Source organism: Carcharhinus amblyrhynchos, chromosome 31, assembly GCF_965287045.1.
Source record: "Carcharhinus amblyrhynchos chromosome 31, sCarAmb.v2.hapA, whole genome shotgun sequence".
In the NCBI taxonomy this organism is placed as follows: domain Eukaryota; kingdom Metazoa; phylum Chordata; class Chondrichthyes; order Carcharhiniformes; family Carcharhinidae; genus Carcharhinus; species Carcharhinus amblyrhynchos.
This window is the reverse complement of record NC_137354.1, coordinates 24,338,387-24,353,350: the sequence shown is the minus strand read 5'-3', so window position 1 is coordinate 24,353,350 and position 14,964 is coordinate 24,338,387.

The following is a 14,964-nucleotide window of genomic DNA, read 5'->3' as shown; positions in this document are numbered from 1 at the left end:
ACGGGTCCCACACACACTGACTCTTACTGGGGTACGGGTCCCACACACACTGACTCTCACTGGGGTACGGGTCCCACACACACTGACTCTCACTGGGGTACAGTTCCACACACATTGACTCTCACTGGGATACGGGTCCCACACACACTGACTCTCACTGGGGTACGGGTCTCACACACACTGACCCTTACTGGGGTACGGGTCCCACACGCACTGACTCTCACTGGGGTACGGGTCCCACACGCACTGACTCTCACTGGGGTACGGGTCCCACACGCACTGACTCTCACTGGGGTACGGGCCCCACACACACTGACTCTCACTGGGGTTCGGGTCCCACACACTGACTCTCACTGGGGTACGGGTCCCACACACACTGACTCTCACTGGGGTACGGGTCCCACACAAACTGACTCTCACTGGGGTACGCGTCCCACACGCACTGACTCTCACTGGGGTACAGGTCCCACACACACTGACTCTCACTGGGGTACGGGTCCCACACACACTGACTCTCACTGGGGTACGGGTCCCACACACACTGACTCTCACTGGGGTTTGGGTCCCACACACACACTGACTCTCACTGGGGTACGGGTCCCACACACACTGACTCTCACTGGGGTTCGGGTCCCACACACACTGACTCTCACTGGGGTACGGGTTCCACACACACCGACTCTCACTGGGGTACGGGTCGCCCATACACTGACTCTCACTGGGGTTCGGGTCCCACACACACACTGACTCTCACTGGGGTTCGGGTCCCACACACACACTGACTCTCACTGGGGTACGGGTCCCACACACACTGACTCTCACTGGGGTACGGGTCCCACACACACTGACTCTCACTGGGGTACGGGTCCCACACACACTGACTCTTACTGGGGTACGGGGTCTCACACACACACTGACTCTCACTGGGGTACGGGTCCCACACACACTGACTCTCACTGGGGTACGGGTCCCACACACACTGACTCTCACTGGGGTACGGGTCCCACACACACTGACTCTCACTGGGGTATGGGTCCCACACACACTGACTCTCACTGGCGTACGGGTCCCACACACACTGACTCTCACTGGGTCCCACACACACTGACTCTCACTGGGGTATGGGTCCCACACACACACTGACTTTTACTGGGGTACGGGGTCTCACACACACACTGACTCTCACTGGGGTACGGGTCCCACACACACTGACTCTCACTGGGGTACGGGTCCCACACACACTGACTCTCACTGGGGTACGGGTCCCACACACACTGACTCTCACTGGGGTACGGGTCCCACACACACTGACTCTCACTGGGGTACGGGTCCCACACACACTGACTCTCACTGGGGTACGGGTCCCACACACACTGACTCTCACTGGGGTACGGGTCCCACACACACTGACTCTCACTGGGGTACGGGTCCCACACACACTGACTCTCACTGGGGTACGGGTCCCACACACACTGACTCTCACTGGGGTACGGGTCCCACACACACACTGACTCTCACTGGGGTACGGGTCCCACACACACTGACTCTCACTGGGGTACGGGTCCCACACACACTGACTCTCACTGGGGTACGGGTCCCACACACACTGACTCTCACTGGGGTACGGGTCCCACACACACTGACTCTCACTGGGGTACGGGTCCCACACACACTGACTCTCACTGGGGTACGGGTTCCACACACACTGACTCTCACTGGGGTCCTGCACACACTGACTCTCACTGGGGTACGGGTCCCACACACACTGACTCTCACTGGGGTATGGGTCCCACACACACTGACTCTTACTGGGGTACGGGGTCTCACACACACACTGACTCTCACTGGGGTACGGGTCCCACACACACTGACTCTCACTGGGGTACGGGTCCCACACACACTGACTCTCACTGGGGTACGGGTCCCACACACACTGACTCTCACTGGGGTACGGGTCCCACACACACTGACTCTCACTGGGGTACGGCTCCCACACACACTGACTCTCACTGGGGTACGGGTCCCACACTCACTGACTCTCATTGGGTTGCACAACACTGACTGACTGGGGTGCAGTTGCATGTTGAATCTTGCCATGTCTTGTGCAACAACTAAATTGCAACATACGCTGCCCTTTTAACAGTTTGTTCGACTGTGGATCTATTTTGGTCTCCGCGGATTGTGAAAGTTGCTGTCTGAATGCTGCCCGCTTGCTGTTTCTTGCATAAATATTTGTGTTGCTTCAGTGACGATTCTTACTGACGCGTTATAGATTTTCCCGCTTCAGGTTTTTTCAGTGAAGGATTGTGCCTCCTCTCCTGTAGTAACTTGTGAAGAGAATTATCTCTGAATCTGTGTGAGGCACGGAGCTAATGGAAATGATCACAAAGGAGTGAACACTTGACAATCACAACTGTGTAAAATATCCAGCATATTAAACTGCAGCTAATATATCCTGCCTCTGATTTACACACACACGCAGACACCAAGATTGCCCTTTCAACCCAACTCTTCAGAACTCGTAACCTTTGTCCCATTTCCAAATGACCAGTGGGACCTCAGCAGCATTGAAAAGTTTGCTGGCTCCGTGACAATCTGTTTTTTCCCTGTTTTCTTTGTTAAATGGGCGGTACAGTAGCACAGTGATCAGCACTGCTGCTTCACAGCTCCAGGGACCTGGGTTCGATTCCCAGCTCGGGGTCGCTGTCTGTGTGGAGTTTGCACATTCTCCTCGTGTCTGCGTGGGTTTCCTCCCACTGTCCAAAGATGTGCGGGTTAGGTTTATTGGCCAGGCTAAAATTGCCCCTTAGTGTCCTAGGATGCTTAGGTTAGAGGGATTAGTGGGTATTATATGTAGGGATATGGGGGGTAGGGCCTGGGTGGGATTGTGTTCAGTGCAGACTCGATGGGCCGAAGGGCCTCTTTCTGCACTGTAGGGTTCCATGATTCTATGAAATGTTCGCTGTGCAATTCGGTGCCATTTCTTACAAGTTTCCTGCATGTTAGGGGGCCAGTGGTTTAAATATTTCTAACAAATTTACTCTTTTGACATCTTTGAATTGCTGGCTGTGTGAGGGTTACGGTGACGTTGCTGGAATTTGGTTGCATGAGTAACCATTGGGATCATAGAAACATAGAGATAGGAGCAGGATGAGGCATTTGGCCCTTCGAGCCTGCTCCGCCGTTCATTACGATCGTACCTGATCGTCCAACTCAATAGTCTAATCCTGCTTTCTCCCCATAACCTTTGATCCCATTCGCCCCAAGTGCGATATCCAGCTGCCTCTTGAATACATTCAATGTTTTGGCATCAACTACTTCCTGTGGGAATGAATTCCACAGGTTCACCGGGTGAAGAAATGTCTCCTCACCTCCGCCCTAAATGGTCTACCCTGAATCCTCAGACTGTGACCCCCTGGTTCTGGACTCCCCCCACCATTGGGAACATCCTCCCTGCATCTACCGTCTAGTCCTGTTAGAATTTTATAAATCTCTATGAGATTCCCCCCGTCATTCGTCTGAACTCCAGCGAAAACAATCCAAACCCAATCTTTCCATGTACATCAGTCCCACCATCCCTGGAATCAGCCTGGTAAACCTTCACTCCCTCGAGAGCAAGAACATCCTTCCTCAGAAAAGGAGACCAAAACTGCACACAATACTCTAGGTGTGGCCTTATCCCTGCTCCTGTCCTCGAAACCTCTCGCAATGAACATAGAACATAGAACATTACAGCGCAGAACAGGCCCTTCGGCCCACGATGTTGCGCCGACCAATTAAAAAAGCAATGACCCTCTAACCTAAACCAATCCCTTTCCATCCATAAACCTATCCACGGATCTCTTAAACGCCCCCAAACTTGGCGCATCTACAACTGCAGCAGGCAGGGCATTCCAATCCCTCACCACCCTCTGGGTAAAGAACCTACCTCTGACATCCGTCCTATATCTACCACCCCTTAATTTAAAGCTATGTCCCCTCGTGCTAGCTTTCTCCATCCGAGGAAAAAGGCTATCACTGTCCACCCTATCTAAACCTCTAATCATCTTGTATGTTTCAATAAGGTCCCCTCTTAGCCGCCTTCTTTCTAATGAAAACAACTCCAAATCCCTCAGTCTCTCCTCATAGGACCTCCCCTCCATACCAGGCAACATCCTGGTAAACCTCCTCTGCACCCTCTCCAATGCCTTCACATCCTTCCTATAATGTGGGGACCAGAACTGCACACAATACTCCAAGTGCGGACGCACCAGAGTTTTGTACAGTTGCAACATGACATTGCAGCTCCTAAATTCAATCCCCCTACCAATAAACGCCAAGACACCATATGCCTTCCTAACTACCTTATCTACTTGATTCCCAACTTTCAGGGATCTATGCACACATACACCTAGATCCCTCTGTTTATCAACACTATTCAGAGTCCTACCGTTAGCCCTATACTCTACACATCTGTTATTCCTACCAAAGTGAATTACCTCACACTTTTCCACATTGAACTCCATCTGCCACTTCTCAGCCCAGCTCTGCAACTTGTCCAAGTCTCTCTGTAAACTATGACACCCCTCTTCAGTATCTACCACTCCTCCGACTTTGGTGTCATCAGCAAATTTACTGATCCACCCAACTATACCCTCATCCAGATCATTTATAAAAATTACAAACAGCAGTGGCCCCAAAACAGATCCCTGAGGCACACCACTTGTAACCGAACTCCATGACAAATACTTTCCATCAACCACCACCCTCTGTCTCCTATCTGCTAGCCAATTCCTGATCCAATTAACTAAATCACCCCCAATCCCATACATCTGCATTTTCTGCAGAAGCCTTCCATGGTGATCCTCATCAAACGCCTCACTAAAGTCCATATATACCACGTCAACTGCCTTACCCCCATCCACCTCTTTGGTCACTTTCTCAAAAAACTCAATAAGCTTAGTAAGGCACGACCTACCCTTCACAAAACCGTGCTGACTGTCTCCAATCAATTCATTACTCTCTAAATAACTATAAATCCTATCCTTAATAATTTTTTCTAAAACTTTGCCCACAACAGAAGTAAGACTCACCGGTCTATAATTCCCGGGGAAGTCTCTGTTCCCCTTCTTAAACAATGGGACAACATTTGCTATCCTCCAATCCTCTGGCACTATACCTGTGACCAACGACGACCTGAAGATCAGAGCCAGAGGCTCTGCAATCGCCTCTCTTGCCTCCCAGAGAATCCTAGGGTAAATCCCGTCCAGCCCAGGGGACTTATCTATTTTCAAACCCTCAAGAATATCTAGCACATCCTCCTTATCAACTGCAATACTATCCAGCTTACAACCCTGTAACCCAGTGTTCTCCACAGCTACATTTATGTCTCCCTGCGTGAATACCGAAGAGAAATATTGGTTCAATGCCTCTCCAATCTCTTCTGGTTCCACACATAACTTCCCACTGCCGTCTCTAACTGGCCCTAATCTTGCCCTAACCAATCTTCTGTTCTTAACATATCTATAGAACGCCTTAGGATTCTCCTTAATCCTATCAGCCAAAGTCTTCTCGTGTCCTCTTTTAGCTCTTCTTAACTCACTCTTTAACTCCCTCCTAGCCAATCTAAAGCTTTCCAGTGCACTACCTGAGCCCTCAAGTCTCATCCTGACATTAGCCTCCTTTTTCCTTTTAACCAGCGAAACAACTTTTTTAGTGCGCCACGGTTCCCTAGCTCGACCATTTCCTCCTTGCCTGACAGGGACATACATATCAAGGACTCGCAATAGCTGCTCCTTGAATAAACTCCACATTTCGGACATTCCCAGCCCCTGGAGTCTCCTAGTCCAACCTATGCTTCCTAATTCTCTCCTAATAGCCTCATAATTACCCTTCCCCCAGCTAAAACTACTGACCCGAGGTTCATGCCTATCCCTTTCCATCGCTAAGGTGAACGTAACCGAATTGTGGTCACTATCACCAAAATGCACCCCAAATTCCAAGTCTAACACCTGGTCTGGCTCATTTCCCAGCACCAAATTCAATATAGCCTCACCTCTAGTTGGCCTATCAACATACTGAGTCAAAAAACCTTCCTGCACGCTTTGTACAAAAACTGACCCCTCTAACGAGCTAGAGCTATAGCTATTCCAATCAATATTAGTAAAGTTAAAGTCCCCCATAACAATTACCCTATTACTTTCACTCCTATCCAGGATCGTCTCCGCAATCCTTTCCTCAACCTCTCTAGAACTTTTAGGAGGTCTATAAAAGACTCCCAACAGGGTGACCTCTCCTCTCCTATTTCTAATCTCAGCCCATACTACCTCAACAGACAAGTCCTCATCAAACTTCCTCTCTGACACCGTGATACAATCCTTGACTAATAATGCTACCCCTCCCCCCCTTCTACCTCCTTCTCTACTCCGACTGAAGCATTTGAACCCCGGAACCTGCAACAACCATTCCTGTCCCTGCTCTATCCATGTCTCTGAAATGGCCACAACATCAAAGTCCCAGGTACTGATCCACGCTGCAAGTTCATCCACTTTATTGCGAATACTGCTCACATTAAAGTATACGCATTTCAAACCATGCTCTGCTCCACCCCCACGATGCCGTGCATTGCAGTCCCCATCTATGCCCCCCTCACTTTCATCCCTGCTACTCAGGATCCCACCCCCCCTCTGAATGAAGGCCAACATACCATTTGCCCTCTTTACCGCCTGCTGTACCTGCATGCTTACCTTCAGCGACTGGTGCACAAGGACACCCAGGTCCCTCTGCACACTCCCCTCTCCCAATTTACAATCATGGTGGGGACTTCTGGAAGAGTTGCCATGGCGACACACAATGGTGAGGGGTAGGGTTGCCACAGGACAGCTCTTGGTTTGGGTTGTTGAGTTTGCTTATCACAGTCGAGGCAGATTGTACCCATCTTCGAGGTGAGGGAACATAAGAACATAAGAACATAAGAAATAGGAGCAGGAGTCGGCCATCCAGCCCTTCGAGCCTGCCCCGCCATTCAATAAGATCATGGCTGATCTGTCGCTGCTCAGTTCCACTTTCCCGCCCTCTCCCCATAACCCTTAATCCCCTCTCCTATCAAAAACCCATCAACCCACGTCTTAAAAATATTTAGCGAGGCAGCCTCCACCACTTCAACGGGCAGAGAATTCCAGAGATTCACCACCCTTTGAGTGAAGAAGTTCCTCCTCAACTCCGTTCTAAACCGCCCCCCCCTTTATCTTGAGGCTGTGCCCCCTAGTCCTACTGTCCTTTCTGAGCGGGAAGAGTCTCTCCACCTCTATCCTATCCATCCCATTCATCATCTTATATGTCTCAATGAGATCTCCCCTCATTCTTCTAAACTCTAATGAGTACAAGCCTAGTTTATTCAGCCTCTCCTCATAGCTCAACCCCCTCAACTCCGGTATCAGCCTAGTAAACCTCCTCTGCACTCCCTCCAAGGCCAAAATATCTTTGCGCAGGTACGGCACCCAAAAATGCACACAGTACTCCAGGGAAATCACCCTCAAACTTTTCCCGAATTAACATTGAGTTAGTGAGGAAGCTGGCGGGAGTGGGAGGGGAGATATGGAGATCGTCCCGTCAACCATCAATCTCAGAGTAAGGAAACCAATCAGGGAGCACGGTGGTGAGCTCAGGTTTCTGTTCCAGAACCTTCTCCAAAGCTAACTGGCAGCCTCTGTATTTTAGTTATATTTGATTTGATTTATTATTGTCACATACAATGAAAAGTATTGTTTCTTGCGAGCTATATAGACAAAGCAGACTGTTCATAGAGAAGGAAATGAGAGAGTGCAGAATGTAGTGTTACAGTCACAGCGAGGGTGTAGAGAAAGATCAACTTAATGTGAGGTAGGTCCATTCAAAAGTCTGACAGCAGCAGGGAAGAAGCTGTTCTTGAGACGGTCGGTACGGGACGTCAGACTTTTGTATCCTTTTCCCGAAGGAAGAAGGTGGAAGAGAGAATGTCCGGGGTGGGTGTGGTCCTTGATTGTGCTGCCTGAGGCAACAGGAAGCGTAGACACAGTCAATGGATGGGAGGCTGATTATATATTGTATGTAAATAAATGTTGCAGTTGTTATTTACCTAACCAGTGGACAGGAATTATTACAGTGACGTACAGGATAAAAAAAAAGTTCCAAAATCATAAGAATAAAGTCACATTGAAGTTCAGTTCAAGCTGAGAAACAAGATTGTTTGCAGAAATGCCCCTATCGAATGGAGAGATCCTTTTTATGCCTTTGTGAGATCGTACTCAACGAAAGCTGAATGGGTTATTATTTTCAGGCCAACAAAATAGAGCAGGAGGGATGAGAAAGGCTATTCTTCCGAGTGTATCCAGGATTCAGGCCTACAGTTGAATACACAGCCTCACATTCCCTATGGTACATTGGGGAGACCATGCAGACGCTACAACAATAGATGAATGAACAATGAACACCACTCAACAATCATCAGGCAAGACTGTTCCCTTCCTGTTGGGGAGCACTTCAGTGGTCACGGGCGTTCAGCCTCTGATCTTCGGGTAAACGTTCTCCAAGGCGGCCTTCATGACACACGACAGCGCAGAGTCGCTGAGCAGAGACTGATAGCCAAGTTCCGCACACATGAGGACGGCCTCAACCGGGATCTTGGGTTCATGTCGCACTATCTGTAACCCCCACGACTTGCCTGGGTTTGCAAAATCTCACCAACTGTCCTGTCTGGAGACAATACACATCTCTTTAACCTGGGCTTAACCCTCTCTCCACTCACATTGTCTGTACCTTTAAGACTTGATTACCTGTAAAGACTCACATTCCAACCATTATTCTGTAAATTGAGTTTGTGTCTTTATATTGCCCTGTTTGTGAACAGAACTCCCACTTACCTGATGAAGGGGCAGCGCTCCGAAAGCTAGTGGCTTGTGTGACCGAATAAACCTGTTGGACTTTAACCTGGTGTTGTGAAACTTCTTACTGTGTTTGCCCCAGTCCAACGCCGGCATCTCCACATCATGACTTTAGGCCAATGAGCCAGTTTCTGAAGAGATGGAACTATATATTACCCGAAAAGATGAGTTGAGTTGTCAAGATGTCACCATAATTTGGGAAGCAAGAATAGTCATTCCCATACCAGGAAGAGAGTTGCTCCTAGCTGAATGACACAGTGCCCATCTGGGTATATCTAAGATGAAGGTGCTTGCCAGGAGTTACGTCTGGTGGCCTGACATTGATGCTGAGATTGAGAGCCTAGCCAAACAGTGCCAACCATAACAAAGGATGCCTGCTGCAGCCCCACTGCCCCCCTGGCCTGGGTACAAGTCCATGTTGATTATGTGGGTCCAGTCACAGGCACAATCTTTCTGCTCCCTGTCAATGCTAAATGGACGGAAGTGTTTGAGGTGAAGGCTCCTCCATTGCGTGCTACAGTTGAAAAATTACAGCACTGTTGTTCCACCCACGGAATACATGAAACCACCGCGTGTTAATGGAACAGCCTTCACCAACGCTGATTTTCGGAACTTCCCCGCACTCAATGGCACTGAGTACATTAGGAATCGAACCCGGCTCCCTGGTGCTGTGTCTCTCCCAGGAGCCACAAAACTGAGATTCCCCATTGGATTGGAGAGTGAAATGATTCATTAGTCTCACCCTAGAAGGTCTCCACATTTAGATCCTGGGCTATGCTATTTGTGATGTGGAGATGCCGGCGTTGGACTGGGGTAAACACAGTCTGACAACACCAGGTTTAAGTCCAACCGATTTATTTGATAGTAAACTCACTAGCTTTCGGGGTTTGTCCCTTCGTCAGGTGAATGGAGAGTTCTGCAGAGCGTATAACAGCACAGACGGTTTACAGATTACTGATTACTGAATCTTTCACATTGTAATCAGTAATCTGTAAACTGTGTGTGCTGTTATATGCTCTGTCTGAGGCCAGAACTCTCCGTTCACCTGACGAAGGGACTAACCCCGATAGCTTGTGAGTTTACTATCAAATAAATCGGTTGGACTTAAACCCCAGTGTTGTCGGACTCCTTGCTGTGCTATTTGAACATTACAAACTGCCAGCTTCCCTCGAAAAGGCTGCGTTGATGTAACTGGTGCAAAGCTTGGGTTTCAAAAGCCAAAAGATTGTCAGGAAAAAAAGAGAGACTGAAGAAAGCCAAAAGGAGGCTGGCCACATTGATGTTCTGGGAAAGATTCAGACGTGACAATAACTTTCAGTTTGATTACTGTGTATGTGAAAGGGTGCAGAGATCTTATCGGGTATCATGTACAGGTGTGGAAAGGGAGACATACATTCCAATGGTGCCTTTCTCAAACACAGGAGGTCCCAGAGCACTTTACAGCAATAATGTTCTTCTGAAATGCCGTGACTGCGGTTAGAAGTTTAGAAACACATTGAGAACAAACCCTTTTGTCACAGAACCTGTGGGAGTTCAAAATGTAAGAAGTGCAGGTGTGTGGAGGGACATTATACAGACCCCAAAAATTATTTGATTTGATTTATTATTGTTACATGTATTAGTATACAGTGAAAAGTATTGTTTCTTGCACGTTGTACAAAGCATACCGTTCATAGAGAAGGAAAGGAGAGGGTGCAGAATGTAGTGTTACAGTCATAGCTAGGGTGTAGAGAAAGATCAGCTTAATGCGAGGTAGGTCCATTCAAAAGTCTGACAGCAGCAGGGAAGAAGCTGTTCTTGAGTCGGTCGGTACGTGACCTCAGACTTTTGTATCTTTTTCCCGACGGAAGAAGGTGGAAGAGAGAATGTCCGGGGAGCGTGGGGTCCTTAATTACGCCGGCTGCTTTTCCCGAGGCAGCGGGAAGTGTGGACAGAGTCAATGGATGGGAGGTTGGTTTGTGATGGATTGGGCTACATTCACAACCTTTTGTAGTTCCTTGCGGTCTTGGGCAGAGCAGGAGCCCAGACCAAGCTGTGATACAACCAGAAAGAATGCTTCCTAACTTTACCAGGAGGTTTACCAGGATGTTGCCTGGTATGGAGGGGAGATCCTATGAGGAGAGGCTGAGGGATTTGGGGTTGTTTTCGCTGGAAAGAAGGCGGCTAAGAGGGGATCTTATTGAAACATATAAGATGATTAGGGGTTTAGATAGGGTGGATAGTGATAGCCTTTTTCCTCTGATGGAAAAATCTAGCACGAGGGGGCATGGCTTTAAATTAAGGGGGGGTAGTTATAGGACGGATGTCAGGGGTAGGTTCTTTACCCAGAGGGTGGTGAGGGATTGGAATGCCCTGCCTGCTGCAGTTGTAAATGCGCCTAGTTTGGGGGCGTTTAAGAGGTCTGTGGACAGGTTTATGGACGAAAAGGGATTGGTTTAGGTTAGTGGGTCGTTGTTGTTTTTTTTTTAACTGGTCGGCGCAACATCGTGGGCCGAAGGGCCTGTTCTGCGCTGTAATGTTCTATGTTCTAACTTTAATTTGGAGAATTCTGCTACAAATAAAGTGGAAATTAAACCTTCAAATGTTTTTCTGACTGCTCACAATATTCTGATGATGCATAAAGTCACTCCTCTCTATCTGATAGAGGTTTATAAGATGTTGAGAGGAATAGATAGGGTGGATTCTCGGAGGCTATTTCCCAGGGCTGAAATGGTCACTACGAGAGGACACAGGTTTAAGGTGCTGGGGAGCAGGTACAGAGGAGATGTCAGGGATAAGTTTTTCACTCAGAGGGTGGTGAGTGAGTGGAATCGGCTGCCGTCGGTGGTGGTGGAGGCGAACTCGCTGGGGTCTTTTAAAAGACTTCTGGATGAGTACATGGGATTTAATGGGATTGAGGGTTATAGATAGGTCTGGTAGGTAGGGATATGATCGGTGCAACTTGTGGGCCGAAGGGCCTGTTTGTGCTGTAGTGTTCTACGTTCTATGAAATAAAGCAAGATATCAGTGCCCTTTAAGCCAACCCTTCCAAACAATTTAGCTGCCAAAGAGGCTTTGGAATTTGAGAGATGCTGCACTGTCTGGGATACGTTCCAGATGGACTTACTGATATGAGAATCAGTAAGTACCAGCTAAATGCTCCAATGGGTTAACAGGGCAACAGAGAGTGAAAGAAAGCAGGAAAACCAAGTTCTACACAATTTCTCTCTTCTGTCGAGAAGAGAATACTAACCTCAGAGCAACAGAAACAGAGGCAAAGTGGGAACTAGATAGAACCAGAGTTCCAGAAGACAAACCCCAGTAAGAATAGCTTCAAACAATAACGGGCTTTTAGATAGAACCTTCAAAATCCTTCACAAGAATGCCTGTGGGCGATATCGCCAGGCCACCCAGTTCAAGGGTACGAGGGATGGACAACAAATGAAGGCCTTGCCCACATCTAATTAAAGACTACATTTTAAAAATGGCCCTGCACCAAAGGAGGTGTTCGGGCCTAGGGAATGGGCAGCAGAAAATGGGGCCAAGGGTTTGAGGATGGAGGCCTGGGAAGATGGCAGCTGGGAGGACAGCAAGGAGAATGGTCAGGACATTGATGAGGATTCAGCTGAACTGAGACAAGGAGCTGTGGTGGCAATATTACAGAGCTGGGTGTGATCGCTGCGACGAAGGGGATGTTGGGTCAACAGCTCAGTTCAGGAAGCGTGGGTTTCCTCCGGGTGCTCCGGTTTCCTCCCACAGTCCAAAGGTGTGCAGGTTAGGTTGATTAGCCGTGCTAAAATTGCCCCTAATGTGTAGATTAGAGCGATTAGCGGGTAAATGTCCAGGGATATGGGGATTGGGCCTGGGTGGGATTGTGGGCAGTGCAGACTCGATGGGCTGAAGGGCCTCTTACTGCACTGTAGGGTTCTATGATTCTATGTCTGCAAACATTCCTCACACACACACACACACACACACACACACACACACACACACACACACACACACACACACACACACACACACACACGCTACAAACTTTCAGTCCCACCTCTCAATCCTGCATCTCCTGGCTGACAAACCTGAAACAGATCATTGACTCAAGTGCCAAAGGAGAGAAATAATCTCCACTTGGAAAGGCAGGGGTTGATTAGGGATAGCCAGCATGGCTCTGTCAGGGGGAGATCATCCCTTACAAATTTGGTAGAACTTTTGGAAAAAGCGATCGAGTGGGTGGACGAGGGAGGTCCAGTTGCTGTAGTTTACATGGATTTTAGCAAAGCCTTTGACAAAGGCCCACGTGGGAAACTGATTGAGAAGCACATGGCATTGACAAGATGGACCTGAGTCTGGCTTAGTAATAAGACATACAGGTGGAAGACTGTTTGAGTGACGGGACGCTGGTGTCCAGCAACGTAGCACAAGGTTCAGTTCTGGGACCCTTATTCTTTGTTATAGACATAAATGATATAGGTGATAATGTGGGGGGAATGATAAGCAAGTCTGCAGATGGCACCAAGATTATTAGGGTGGTGAGTAGTGAAGAAGGTGTTTGTAGGATACAGGAAGATATAGATGGGTTGGTCAGAGCAGTGACAGATGGTATTTAACCCTGATAAGTGCGAGGGATGCAGTTTTGGGACAGTGAACAAGGCAAGGGAGTATTCAATGAATGGAAGGACACTGGGAAGCTCGGAGGAACAGAGGGAGATTGGGATAATTGTTCACAGATCCCTGGAGTCGGCAGAGCAGGTGATTAGGATGGGCAGGGCAAATGGGACACTGGCTTTCGTCGGTCGTGGTATAGAGTGTAGGAGCAGGGAGGTAATATTGGAGCTGTACAGAGTGTTGGTTAGAGCTGGAGCACTGTGTGCAGTTCTGGTCACCTCACTACAGGAAGGATGTGACTGCACCAGAGGGGGTTACAGAGGAGATTCAGCAGGATGTTACCCTGGGACGGAGCGTTTAAGGAGAGACTGGATAGGCTTGGATTGTTTTCTCTAGAGCAGAGAAGAGCATGATTGAGGTGGATAAGATTCTGAGGGGTCTGGACAGAGTGAATGGGGGGCAGCTGTTCCCCTTGGTTGAGGGGTTAATCACGAGGGGGCACAGTTTGAGGGTGAGGGGGCAGGAGACTCAGAGGGGATTTGAGATTTGTTTTCACTCAGAGGGTGCTGGGAATCTGGATTGCACTGCCTGGGAAGGGAGTGGAGACCTTACAGCCTTTAAAAAATATTTAGATGAGCACTTGAAATATTGTAATATTCAAGGATATGGGACAAGTGCTGGAAAATGGGATGAGTGCGACTTTACTGGTAGTTATTGTCAGTGCAGACTCGATGGGCCGAATGGCCCTTTTCTGTGCTGTAGGGCGCTATGACTGTATATGGGAAGTCAGGAACATTCCCAGTGTCCGGGGGGGGCCAGCACGTGTGTGCAGGATGTGTCTCCAACCACACCGACTGGAAGCCTGGGTTCCAGAGCCGGAGCAGGAGCTGGGGACACGGTGGAGGAATGGCGAGGCGGAGAGTGTTGTGGATAGCGTGTGTGTGGAGAGAGGTGGTCACACCCAGGGCTAAGATTCCCCAGGCAGTAAGGGAATGAGTGACTACCAGGCAGAGCAAGGTGGGAAGGGGCGGGCAGCGCAGGAATCTCCTGTGGCCATTCCCCGGAAATGCTGTTTTGAATATTGCGGAGGGGAGTGACCTCTTAGGGACAACAAGCCAAGTTTGTTACACCACGGTTAGTGCTACTGCAGAGGGAAGGAACAAAACAGGGGGGGGAATGAATGGGGGGTTCAATCGTAGAGCGAATAGACAGGCGTTTCTGTGGCCGCAAACGAGACTCCAGGATTTGTAGATTTGACCTTCACATTTTTTGATCGGGGGGGTGGAAATTGTGGTTTAATTGGTGAGTGGATGGCAGACAGGAAACCCTGACTCTGCACGATTCTCTCTGTTTTTTTATTGATGTGGCTGCGGTAACTACAGTTCATTGTCAAGACGGACTACCCATTTACTGACACAGTCTGAAGGGCTGTGGTGCCATCAGGAGGGCAGGCGTTGAGAGTGTGATTCAGCAACGC